This window comes from Heterocephalus glaber, unplaced genomic scaffold, assembly GCF_053883595.1.
Source record: "Heterocephalus glaber isolate CG9 unplaced genomic scaffold, H.glaber_assembly_v1.0 deba00001472, whole genome shotgun sequence".
NCBI classification, from domain to species: domain Eukaryota; kingdom Metazoa; phylum Chordata; class Mammalia; order Rodentia; family Bathyergidae; genus Heterocephalus; species Heterocephalus glaber.
Genome location: NW_028258315.1, coordinates 3,888,247 through 3,901,105, shown reverse-complemented (window position 1 = coordinate 3,901,105; position 12,859 = coordinate 3,888,247). Strand labels below are relative to the sequence as shown.

Sequence of the window (12,859 nt, the reverse complement as noted above, 5' to 3'; positions counted from 1 at the left end):
GCGCTTGCGAGGCAGGCAGCGGCACCACTGAGCTAAATCCCCGGCCCTGCTCTTTCTTTTTAAACCCTGGTCACAAGGGAATGGCTTCATTTCACCATGATGCGTTGCCCCCAGTAAGGCCTAAAGTGATAGGTCTCCCTGATCGTGGATTAGAACCTCTGAAACTGAGAGCCAAAACAGACTTTTTTCTCTTAAGTGAATTGTGTCAGGTATTTGTTAGAGAAGTGGAGAGCTAACATATCCATTTTCCACCTTCACCTTGGCATATCCAGTTTCCTTTCCTACACTACTCCTTTTCCTTCCCAAATACTTCTCAGCTCTTATGGTCATGCTAAGCTTCTATTTCTTCTGAGAAATCTTTCTTTGATGTTCACGTAGCACATGGTTTGCATCTCTGCTATCTTAATAGCACAATCCTAGGGGTCAGGCAATCTCTGCCCTGACATTTTTGTTTCAATTTGGGTAATTGTTTATTGGTTTCCCACTATGAGTATTTTAAAAATTTTACATTTAATTCCACTGCTGGCTTGATTGTTTATGTTCTTGGGGCCAGTGATTTAGCTCAGTGGTTCTGGCACCTGCCTTGAAAGTGCAAGGTCCCGAGTTCAATCCCTGGTACAAAAAAAAAAGAAGCAGTATATGTTCTCAGTGTGATTGCTCTCAGGTTTACAATATACTTTTACCTGACACTGAAGGATGTCAGCTGCGGAATTTGTGGCTCTGGCAAGATTGAAATCATGGCCCAGTACCAGTTCACTGGCATCAAAAAATACTTCAACTCTTACACTCTCACAGGTAGAATGAATTGTGTACTGGCCACATATGGAGGCATTGCTCTGACGATCTTGTATTTCAAGTTAAGGTCTAAAAAAACAAAAATGCCAGCTGTGAAAGTAACATAAGTGTGTAGGGAATCAAACCCAGGGGATTGTGCATGCTAGGATTTTACAGTATCTAACTTCATCTGTGAAGTTCCCGTGCCTGGAAGAGCTGTTACTCATCATGTAACACTCAGTTTGTACAATAAATTATGAACCTGTAAAAAAAAATAATACACTTTTACCTCAGCACAATCCATCTTCAGCTAATACTACATCACTTCATGCGTACTGTGAGGCCCTTACAATCGTGTACTTCACTTTCCTCCAGTCTTACTTGTAGCCATATTTTACTTCCATATATTTTGTGAACCCACTGATATGGCTTTAGCTTGAAACGGTTATCATTCTAAGAGATTCAATATATCCACCCATACAGTTTCCATTTCTTCTCATTTCTTTGGGTGGATACCGTTTCTTCGTCCTACAAAACTTCCTTTAGTTTTCTTTTGGTGCAGACCACTTGGGAATAAATCTGTCAGTTTTTATTTGGCTTTAAATATCTTTGTTTTGCCTCATTTTAAAAAGACATTTTTCACTGGATATCAAAGTTTACATAGACAGCTGGTTTCCTGTCAGCATTTCAAAGATATCATCCTAATTTCTCCTAACTTGGGTTAAGATGAGCAGTTACCAGTAATTCACAGCTTCATTTCCTTCTATGAAATGTTTTGTTTTTCTGTCTGGTTGTCTTGGATGTTAATAACTCATTAATAGTGAGCCCTTTTCATCACCATTTTTCAGAAATTTCAATCTGATGAACCTTGATGTAGTTTCCTTTATGTTTTTTTACCTGAGTTTCATTGAATTCCTTGAATTTGTGAATCCATTCATTAAATTCATAAATCTGTCTGCCATACCTTCTTCAGATATTTTTCTGTTGCCTCACCTTATTTTGGGATTCCAATTATACTGTATTTTATACTTTTTGTCTTACAGTTTACCAGTGATCTGTTCATTTTTTGGACAGTTTTTTTTTCTCTCTGTGCCTCAGTTTCTATTACTATACCTCAGTTTATTGATCTTTTCCTCATCGTTTAATCTGCTGCTAATTTGGCATCTTGGATATTATATTTTTAATCTCTAGAAGTTCTATTTGGGTCTTTCACATCTTTTTCGTGTCTCTCCTCTGCACTGTTTCCTCTGCCCTCTTGAATGGACGGAGCATATCTACGCCAGCTGCTTACCAGTGCTTGCCCTAATTTCATCCTCTCTGTTATCTTCAAGTCTATCTTTATGGATTTTCTTCCTGGTTATGGGTTATATTTTCCTGCTGCTTTGCAACTTTTCATTGGGTGCCAGATTTGTTAATTTTATGTTGTTTAAGTCCTGGATTTTGTTGTGGTCTTTCAAAGAGTGTAGGATGTGGTTCCAGCACACAATTACATTAAATGGGATCTGTGGATCCCTTTGAAACTTATTTTTAAGTTTTGCTGGGATAGGTCCAAAATTATCCCTGGAGCTCTAGGGAGAATTTAACCCCACCATTAAGGCATCAGGAATTTAATCCCACCACGCCTCAGGAAGTGGTGCCATTCCAGCCATAGGAACATAGACACTATCCCCAGCCTGTGAGAGCTCTAAGAATTATTTCATTTACTACTTTCCAGTCACTCTTTCCCTATTCTCCACTTATTTATTAATTTAATCCCCAGCCCATTACTATTGTTATTTTTTAAATTATTATTATTAGAGACAGGGTTTCGCTAAGTTGCTCAGGCTGGGCTCAAACTTGTGAACATCCAATGTCAGCCTGTTTACCTTGCCCGTGAGGATCCGTTCTCTGCCAAGCCTGACGAGGACCTGTCTGGTGATCTCCACGGCTCTCTGTGAAGCTCCTTCTAACCTGTGTTCTGCTCTGTGCTAGCTGACTTAGGCGCGCTCTGATGTATAATTTCTTTTCCACTCAGTGAGACCATGGAGCTCGAGTTCAGTTCCAGCTTTCTGCACAGCAGCGTGGAAGCTGCCTCTGGATAGTAGGTTGGGGAAATCACATGGCAACTCGATTGTTCCCCTTTCTCAGGGCCTGGTGATGAACAACCTGGGAACCATGGTTACCTATCTTTTGCCCAGCTCAGCTGTTTTGGCAGGGAGGATAAACGTAATTCTGGTGGCTCCATCTTGGCTGAAAGATGAGCTCCTTCTTTCATTTCCTTTTGGTTAAGATTTTTCTCTTTCTTTCCATCTACTAATCCTCTTATGGCAGAATCTGTACAGCTTCTTTGCTCTTATGTGCCTGTTAGTTTTTACTTCATTTATGATTATTTCCTTTATTTTTATGTCTTTCTCAAGTTCTTCCACTTTTTTTTTTACAGATCCTTCTTTTCCCCAAGAATCTCATTTCAGAGTGTTTCTGATTTTAATTTGTTTTTTTCATACTTGTTATCCTTTCCTTGATTTTTAAGGTTTCAATATTTTAGGTTATTGTTTTCATCGATTGGGATCTGTCATGTTTCTGGGATAATTTTGGCACCTTAACAGATGCTATTCTTTCTGTTTTTCACTTTTATATGGATTTGATCATGATTCTTTTCTGTTTCTCTGGGTTTATTTATTTATTTATTTGGTGCCAGGGATCGAACTCCGGTCCCTGAGCTTGAGAGGCAGGCAGCAGAACCACTGAGCTAAATCCCCCACCCGATCTGGGTATATTTTGTTTTGTTGGCACTGGGGATGAACCTACGGCTTCACACAGAGCCACACCCCAGCCTCTGTTGCTCATTTTTAAGTAAAATGAATTTTCTGTAGTTTTGGGAGGGGAGAGGCCTCCAGAAGTTTCAGAACTGCAGTGGCTCTATAGCTCCCCCTTCTGTTGCTTCCAGAAAGCAATTTTTACAAAAATTAGCCACTTTGGATCTGTTCTGTTCCCCTCTCTGGTTTGTACCTGGATCTTCTCTTTCCCTTGCTGCTACTAATCCTGTCCTACTTTTTATGGAATCGGCTTCCAGCATTTTGCCCACTGTAATTCCTGCCTTGAAAGGGAACTTTATTTAGTTGGAGCGTTGACAGAGTTCCTGCCTCAGTCTGCTCTGGGGGTTGGGAGAAATGAGGGGACTTGGTGAAAGGAGACGCAAGGTGGGATCCCACTGGCACTGTCTTCCGTGTGTCCCAGAATCAGGCCATCTCTAGTCTCCCAGCCCTTACTGTTCTGCCTGTCACGTTCCTATTCCAGGTCCACTGACTTCACAAATGTCTGCTGGTTGAGGGCCACGCACCCAGTCCTGTACTGAGGACTTCAGCGGCCACAAACACACTCTAGGCTTCCAGGAGTTCCCGGCCAGTCGGGGAGACTAGCAGCTAGGTGGAATCCCGCTGTGGCAGATGCTGTGGACGCCAAGGATGACATCAATTCTCTCTCCTTGACTTGCCATCGGGGCGACTGCCATATAGGAAGCAGCCTTCACATCTCCTAAAACTGGAATCTAGGGGGAGCTACACGTTTATCACCAGCAGTTCTTGTGATGGACTTCAGCGACGGCTCTTGATTTAAAGAAAATGCAGCCAGGTCATTAGCGCGGTCTCCTCTACAGAGCTGGTGCTTCTCATTGTGTTCCTTTTCCTTTTCTTTTTTTATTTGTTTGTAGTGTTGTGGATCTAATTCAAGGCCTTCTAAGCATGTGCTCTAGCCCTGAACTGCATTTTGTTCTTCTTTGATTTGTTTGGCTCTTCCCCTGGCAATTTGGACAGCTCTCTGGGAGGAAGACAGCCTGGCTGCTGCTTGGTGTAGATCCCATCTCTCCTTCCTCCTGGAGAGAGACCATTGGACGATGGCCTTCATTCTTCTGCTGACAGAGGAGCCTGCAGGGAGCCATGTTGCATTCTTGACCTATGAGACCCATCCCGACCCATCACTGTGCCATCCCCTGCGGAGCTCTCAGGCTGTTCCTTGCCTGGCATCGCACATGAGCATGCCCTTTGAATGGGTGTCCTTAGTAAAGGGCCAAGGGGCTAACTTCGTGCTGGCATGGGGAGAGAGCAGGCCACCGTGTCGTGTTGGCAGTCCTGTGAGCAGATCTTCATTACAGAGCACAAGTACGTGTCTTGCTTCCCTTCACGAGTTGTCCTTGTCCTTCCTGCTCCTTTCTCTTTCCTTTCCTCTTTTTTCTCTTCTTCTGCTCCTTCTCCTTCTTCGTTAGTGTTGAATGCTGTATTCAATCATTCAAGGGTTACATGGACATTTCAAAAGGACAGAATATATGGTTGTCTTTGGGACTTGCAGTATGTCCTTCACACACATCCCTGTGGCTTCCTCCAGAGCCAGGGGCTCAGACATAACACAGACCAGAAGGTGGGAGAAAGAGCAGTGTGAGCTAAAGGTATTCCCCTAGATCTGCCCCACCAACAGCCACTGAGAAAGGTGTATTTCAGCTCACAGCTTCAGAAATTTCAGTCCCTGGTCACTGGGGCTGTGGCTGCACCAAACATCATGGCAGAAGAGCTGTGGAGGCCTCATGGGTCTGGTCTGGGAAGCAGAGACAGGATGCCGATGGGCCCCGTGTCCCCTGAGGACACATCCCAGTGGCCCAACTTCCTTTGACTACACCCCAACCCTAACAGGCTCCCTCACTTCCCAGTGGCACCAAGCTGGGGGCCAGGCCCTTAGCACATTGGCCTTCGGGGGACACTGCTGGGGCCAAATGACAGCACTCTGCCCTGGGGAGCCTGTGGCCCTGGCTGGCCTTCCTCCTCTGCCCCAGGCCCCCTCTCCTGACCCCCCGCTGTCCCAGTGGCATGGCTGGAGGTCACAGGGACTCACTGGAAGTCCCTGGGTTCTTGGGCCATCACCACACCCCTTCGTTTTCTTAACTCATTTTCAAACCACTCACTACGTTTCTGGTTCCTCTGAGCAGGTTCTTTAGCTTTTAGCTCATGTGCCCAGTAATGAACAAGAAAAAAGAGCTCCCCTGCTAACCGCTCTGTATGATACTCGAGCCTGGAGCAGCCCTGCCCTCCAGCCCAGATGATCAGCAGGTTGAGAGTGGCTCTGCTGTCACCACGGGCCGCCAGCGGCATCATCGTTGATGGCATTAAGGGCAGTACAGAGGCCTCCTCCCCAGCAGTGCCCTGGAAACACGGCCCCTGCGCGGCTCAGGAAAACGCAGTGTCTCGTGGTTCTGAGTGGGGAGAGGACACCCTGGGGAACCCCGAGGTATTAGGTTGAATCCCTAATCGCTGGGCTTTTTCAAGATTGTATTCATGTGACCTTACTTTTAGTCTCCAGCCAGGGAGCCTGGAAAACTTGGGGGGGGTCTCACCTCTCGTCAGTCACCCGGCTTCTCCTGAGCATTTGCAACCTTGGGCAGAGGGTCTGGGTCTTCACCTTGCTCCGCAAGCGTCCAGGTGCCTCCTCCTGGCAGGGGATCTCCCTGCAGTGCAGATTCTGACGCCGTGGACCATGGGTGGGGCCGGAAACCCTGGGCTCCTCACAACCCCCAGGGCGGCCTGCGGCCAGGCCAGCTGCAGGAGTGGGTGGAGGGTGCTGTCAGGCGGCTTTAACTCAGTGACTCACTGGGCCCCAGACACTCAAGCCACCCTCTCCCTGCAACTTCAAAGGCGAGCTGGGCAAAGTGACTGTGGGAGGGCAGCTTTGTGTCAACTCTTCCACCACACCTGCCCCAAGTTTCACGAGCTACATTTTTGCTGCCGCCCATTAAGCCTAAGGAGGACTTGTTCTTGCCTTTGCACTGACTATCCAACCAGAAGATATCCACTCAGCACCTACTGTGTGACAGCCGCTGCTTCTCGAGGCAGCCAGGGAGACAGTGGAGGAGCCTGGCCCTGTTAGCCTAGTCTGCTGTTTCCCACCACGCAGTGTGGCAGTGCCCTACAGGGCTTGTCAGTGCTCTCTGCGATTCTGGGGCTGAGGTTTGGACCCAAGCAAGCGAGCGCATGCTCCGTAGCCGACCTGTACCCCCAACCCTACTGGGCAGGAATTCCCTGAAAGCAAACTTAGCCCTCACTGCTGTCGACCTGTCTCCGGCTCTGCCTGCTACTGGGAATTTCCTCTGTCTCCGCTCCCTGATCAGCAGCTGACCAAGTCCAGGCTTCGGCCCCTGCCCTCTCCCTCTGCCTTCTCTCTTCCCTGGAGGAGGAAGCCATTGTCTCCTTGTGGCTCCTTCCCCTCCTTCCCGGGGAAGCTCCCACCACGCCTTTCAGGGAGCCTGCTCCGAATCCAGGTGGATTTCCTGCCCCTTGGTTCTGGCAATTTTACATGGAAATTCTCCCACCCTCTTCCTCCACTAAACTCAAAGTTTCCCCCGTGTAGAGAAATGTCCCAGTCATTTGCCCATCAACAAGTCTTTGCTGAGCTGCACTTTGGTGGCAGGGCCATGCCACCCAGTAGGAACTCTCGCCGGCAGGTTTTCCCAGTGGAGAATCAGGTGCACTTGACCTGCCTCCAAATCCTTAGCTCTGGCTTCAGCTGCTGAGGAATGAATAGTGCTCCAGGGTGGGTGTGCGTCATCTGTGGTATGTAGCATGTCACAGCCGGGCTGTCAGGAGAATCGATTAGAGCCTGGGCAGGATGGGGTGAGGAGAATACCAGAGGACAGAGGATGGGTTATCCGTGTCTACCAAGAGCCAGGTTTCCCTGACACGCAGCGTGTGCCAGGGATTATAGGTCTGCTCCCACCCTGGACATCTCAAAATTTTTGGTAGAATGAGTTAAAAAGGAAATCCCACACTTTGCAGCTTCTAAAGCTTAGTGTTGCCTCAGCTAATGCTTGGAACTGCGAGTCTTTCCTAATATGGCAGCTGCTGTTACCGTTTCACTTTGATGTCACTAAATTGCTGAAAATCCAGTTTCTTTTTATGAGAGAAAAGTTTTAGAAAATGTTGGATTCTCTTGTTCTCTTAAAATCACATCCCCTATTAAAAAACTACAGCCATACAACAACAAAAACAAAGATACTTTTTTATATCATGAAATAGAACCAGTCCAGGTGTAACACAACGGAAGTTTGAAGTCATCAGCTTTCTAGTAAAAACCTGCAAATTTCCATGAAACTTTCTTTCTCGGGCCACGATAAAGAAGCACTAGGTACGTCGTGGTGTTGGAATGGAGAGGGGAAAGGGAGATTATGCAATCTACTTCTGATATTTTGGAAATGTGTTGCTTTTTCAATTCAATTGCTTGAAATGAGAATTATTTTTAAGTTACACAGGCAGCAGTGGGCCGACGCCAACCCTGAGCCTCTCTGAGGGCATTGCTTTTTGTCTCACTCACTGGCCCAGCGTCTATTCTGCTCCCCAGCCCTGGGCCCTCACTGCAAACACCTGGGCAGCGGCTCTGTCAGGGTGGAGCAAGGGAAACTCAGAACACAGCTGCGATTTTGAACAGGGTGGGGACATGGTCATCAAAACCTCCCTAGTCAAAAAACCTAAAATCTGAACTTCTCCAAAATCTAGAACTTTTAAAGTATCTACAGGTGGAAAATTCCACACCATGAAATTTGGCGTCATGCACAGAATTATTGTAAAATATTCTACAAAACTACCTTCAGTCTGTAAGGAGGATATGAAACATAAATCAATTTTGTGTTTGGGTTTTGATTCCATCCCCAGGACTCCACATTAATGTACATCCGAATGTTCCAAGAAAAACCTGAGGTCCAAAAGCACTTCTGGTCCCAAATATTTTGGATAAGGATACTCAGCCTATATGAAAGGTCTTAGTCCACTTTGAAGAAGGAAGTACCACAGACTGGCGCCTTACAAATAAAGGACCTCCGAGAGCAGGGTGCCAGCATGGTTAGTTCTGGTGAGGACCCTCTTCCAGGTTGCTGACTGGTGTCCTTGTATCCTCACCTGACAGAGGGCGGTTGGGGAGCCCTCTGTGGGCACCTTTGAGTCTCACTCATGAGAGCTCTGCCCTTACGACCCCATCACCTTCCAAAGTCCACACCCCTAAGTCGTCACCTTGGAGGCTGGCATTCCCAGATACGAATTGTGCAGGGAAACAACGTTCAGTCTGTAACACAGAGTGATGTCTTGCCCAGGATTATCTGGCAGTGATGGTATGGAGAGATGAGGGCTAGAAACCGGAATCATTGAGACTAAGAGGTTCGATCAACTTTCTAGGTCATCTATGAATCATCATGGGCAGCAGCACTGGGCTAGAACATTCCAGCTCTCGCTTCATTCATGTAACTCATTTTCCGAAGACGCCTAGGGTGGCCACATTAAGGGAAAGGTGAAACCCAGCAGTCTCAGCTCACAGTGTACACAGTAGACATTATGCAATGTGGTGGAAGCACAGCCTGACAGGACTTCGCCTGGATGTCACAATTCCCACATGGTTTATGCGCTGGCAGAGTGGGAAAACTGGCTTGTCCTTCTGCTCTATTCCATTGGTCTACATGTCTGTTTTTATGCCAGCACCATATTGTTTTTACTACTATGGCTTTGTAGTGTAACTTGAAATTGGGTATTGTGATGCCTCCAGCATTACTCTTTTGCTCAAGACTGCTTTGGCTATTCTGGGTCTTTCGTGCTTCCTCGTCAATGTTAGGATTTTTTTCTCATTCTGTGGAGAATTTTGATGATATTTAATAGGTATTACAAAGAACCTGCAGACTCCTTTTGGCAATATGTCCATTTAGACAATATTTCTTCTGCGGATCCATGAACAAAGGAGGTTTTGGCAACTAATGTCAATGTAACTGAATTAAGAGACTCCTGGCAAGGTTATGGGTCATGGGACCATCACACTTATCAGTGGATTAACCCATTCACAGCTGAATGTGTTCTGACAGGTGGGCCCAGGTGCCACGGGGTCACTGGGGGCAGCCACTGGAGGATGCATCTCCTAATGGTGCTCTTCCCCTGTGCTCCGCTTCCTGGCCACCATGAGGTGAGCAGCTTTGCTCCACCATGGTCTTCTACCATGATGTTCTTGTCTTGGAACAGCCAACCATGGACTGAACCCTCTGAACAAAATAAACCTCTCTTCCTTTAAGTTGCAGGTGTCAGGTAGTTCATGCCAGTGATGGTCAGCTAATACAGAGGTCTTTCCGTTTTCCAATGTCTTTTTATTTATTTATTTATTTATTTATTTATTTATTTGGTACCAGGGATCGAACTCAGGTCCTTGGGCTTGTGCAGCAGGCAGCGAAACCACTGAACTAAATCCCCAGCCCATCCAATGTCTTTTTAAATGTCTCTTTTTGATGCTCTGTCACTGTGACTACAGTGGCCTTTCATCTCTCTAATGGTTGATTCCTAGGTATTTTGTTTTTTTCTTTGAAGTTATTATAAATGGGATTGTTTTCCTGGTTTCTTTCTCAGCAGGTTCACTATTGGTAAAAAGGAAAGCTATTGATTTTTGTGTGTTGATTTTGCATTCTGCCACTGTGCTGAATTTGTTTATCACATGTCAGGATCTGCTGGTGGAGTTTTTAGGCCTCTTGACCTAAAGGATCGCATCATCTGCAAGTGGGGTGACTTTCCCCCTTCTGTTTGCATCCCTTTTTATTTTTCTTGCCTAATTTCTCTGGCTAAAGTTTGAATTACTATGATATGATTGTATTTTGTCCTGTTGCAGTTTTCTTTCTGTTTATTTGGCTGGGCTTGAGCTTTTATGAAGGTATAGATATTTTTCATCTAACTGGAAAAAATGGGGTATTATGTTTTCAAAAGTTTTCTACCACGCTTCCTCTTCTTTCCTCCCAGAGTTCTGCTTATTTATATGCTCCATAGTGTTCCAAGAGAAGTGGGATATGTTCATTTATTAAAGCATCTTGTCTTTCTGTGCTTCAGTTTGATATTTTATATTTTTTTTGATATTTTATATTGCCACATCTTCAAATTTCCTCTTTTTCCCCCCATGATCTAATCCTTTATGAGGACCATCCAGTAAAATTTTCCTTTCAGATATTGTATCTTCAGCTGTAGTTTCCTGTTTGTTTCTAATTGATATATAATTGATATATTTTAATATCCATTATTTTTATATCTACCATTTATCTCTTCATTATGGTCATGTTTTAGTTCAAATCCTTTATTATATTTATTTGAATGATTTTTAAAATTAATTTTTCCCTCTCTATTTCTGGATGTCTTTCTGTTGACTTGGTTGTTTCCCTGCTTATGAGTCAGATTTTCCTATTTCACTGCATGTCTGGTACCTTGGGGCTGACATTTTGAATGTTCAACATCTCGATTTTGTTTTCTTTTTTAAATGAGCATCAGGGTTCACTCTTATAGGCAATGAACTTACCTGTAGATCAGCATAACCCTCCTGCAGTTCCTGTTCCAATATTGTCAGGCTGATCCCATAGCAGCTTTTTCTCTAGTGCTACTGTACTTACAATATACTCCTCACCCCTTTCCATGGTTTTAATTACTGAAGTCAACCATGGTCTAAAAACATTAAATGAAAAATTCTAGAAATAAATAATTCACAAGTATTAAATAGATTTTATTGTCATTTTGTTCTACTTTTATTAGCTACTATGATTAATCTCTATTATGATTAATCTCTTACTGTGCCTAATTTATAAATTAAACTTCATCATAGGTATGAGTGTACAGGAAACAGCACAGCATCTTTGAGGATTGGTACTACCCTCAGTTTCAGATGTCCCCTGGGGGAACTGAAGTAGCCCTTGGGATAAGAGCGGACACTCCTAAGTGTGACCATCCTGGGCTTAGTGCGGAATGGCCGGGGGCACTGAGATAGGACCCGGGAGCTGCTCAGAGAGCCAATGCCTCCAGCATCGTGCAAGCTTTAATTACCCAGGAGCTGCTCTTTCCCCTGGTCTTGTTCCTTGCACAGGCTTGTGGAGTCTCACCTGCACATTACAGCCTGGCACTCGCCAAGATCTTCAAGGGTATTATGCATATTTGTGGAGCGATTTATTTGCTCTTTTGAAGAAATGCAGCCCCCACCCCAGTCTTCCGAACGCCTGTCTCTGTCTTAGCTCAGCAAGGCCCTGTGCTCTGCTTGGCTTCCCCCTCCTTGCACCATGCTGTGCAAAGGTCCCAGGCAGAAGCAGGCTGCTTGTAGGGCTCACCTCGTCATCTGTCTCCCTTCCTTGGGAGGCTACAGGCATTTAGTATTTATTTTCCAAAGACTGGAGGGGAGTTGTTCTGTTTATGTTGTCTGGTTCTTTAATTGTTGTGGCAGAAAGGTTGCTCTGGTAGCAATTCCTTCTCATCCACTCTTCTTTCTCTTTTTTGGTACCGGGGATCCAACTCGGGTCCTTGCGCTTGCAGGGCAGGTTTCAGAACCACTGAACTAAATCCCTGGCCCCTCGCCAACTCTTCTTAATGAGGCTTTTTGTTATTATATGGTTAAAAGATACAGCACGTGTTTGAAAACCTGTCATTTGCAACAATGTGGATGGACCTGTGGGACATTATGTTACGTGAAATGGTCCAAAAAGACAAATATCTCCTGAACGTACTCATGAAGTTGAGAATGGAACTTGTTTGCTAGGAGCTGAAGAGGGTAGGGTTGGGGCTGGAGAGACACTGCTCCAAGGACCCAGACCCAGCAGGAGAATGAGTTCCCGTGCTCCACTGCGCACCGAGGCGACCGGTTGGTTCATGTGCTGTCTTAGTTACTGTCCTCATCGCTAGGGCCCAATACCTGACACTCACACATTAAAGAAGGAAAAGTGTATTTTGGCTCACAGTGTGCAGAGGTTTTGGTCCGTAGTCTGGTGGTTCCAAGACAGGACAGCAGGGCAGATGCCCATGGTAGAGGAAAAGCCATCCAACTGGCAGCACCCCGGAAGCAGAGAGAACGAAGGGCGCAGCTGGGGAGGGAGGTTAAAGTGAACTGTTCCAGACCACGCCCAGGCCACAACCCTCCTAACAACAAGTCAGCTAGAAGTCCCCACAGTCCAACCACCTTCCTAAAATCCCGCCTATGAGCACAGACTAAAGGCTCTGGAGGGACATCTAGATATAAACCATAGCATGCAGCGTACACAATAACTACATCAGATACAATAACTAGGTATAAACCATAGCATGTA

At 45.6% G+C, this 12,859-nt stretch overlaps 1 pseudogene; it reads left to right on the top strand.

Moving 5' to 3' along the window:
• The first annotated feature begins 737 nt into the window (after nucleotides 1–737).
• On the top strand, nucleotides 738–902 carry LOC147826159 (ATP synthase F(0) complex subunit k, mitochondrial pseudogene; annotated as a pseudogene).
• Nucleotides 903–12,859: the final 11,957 nt, after the last annotated feature.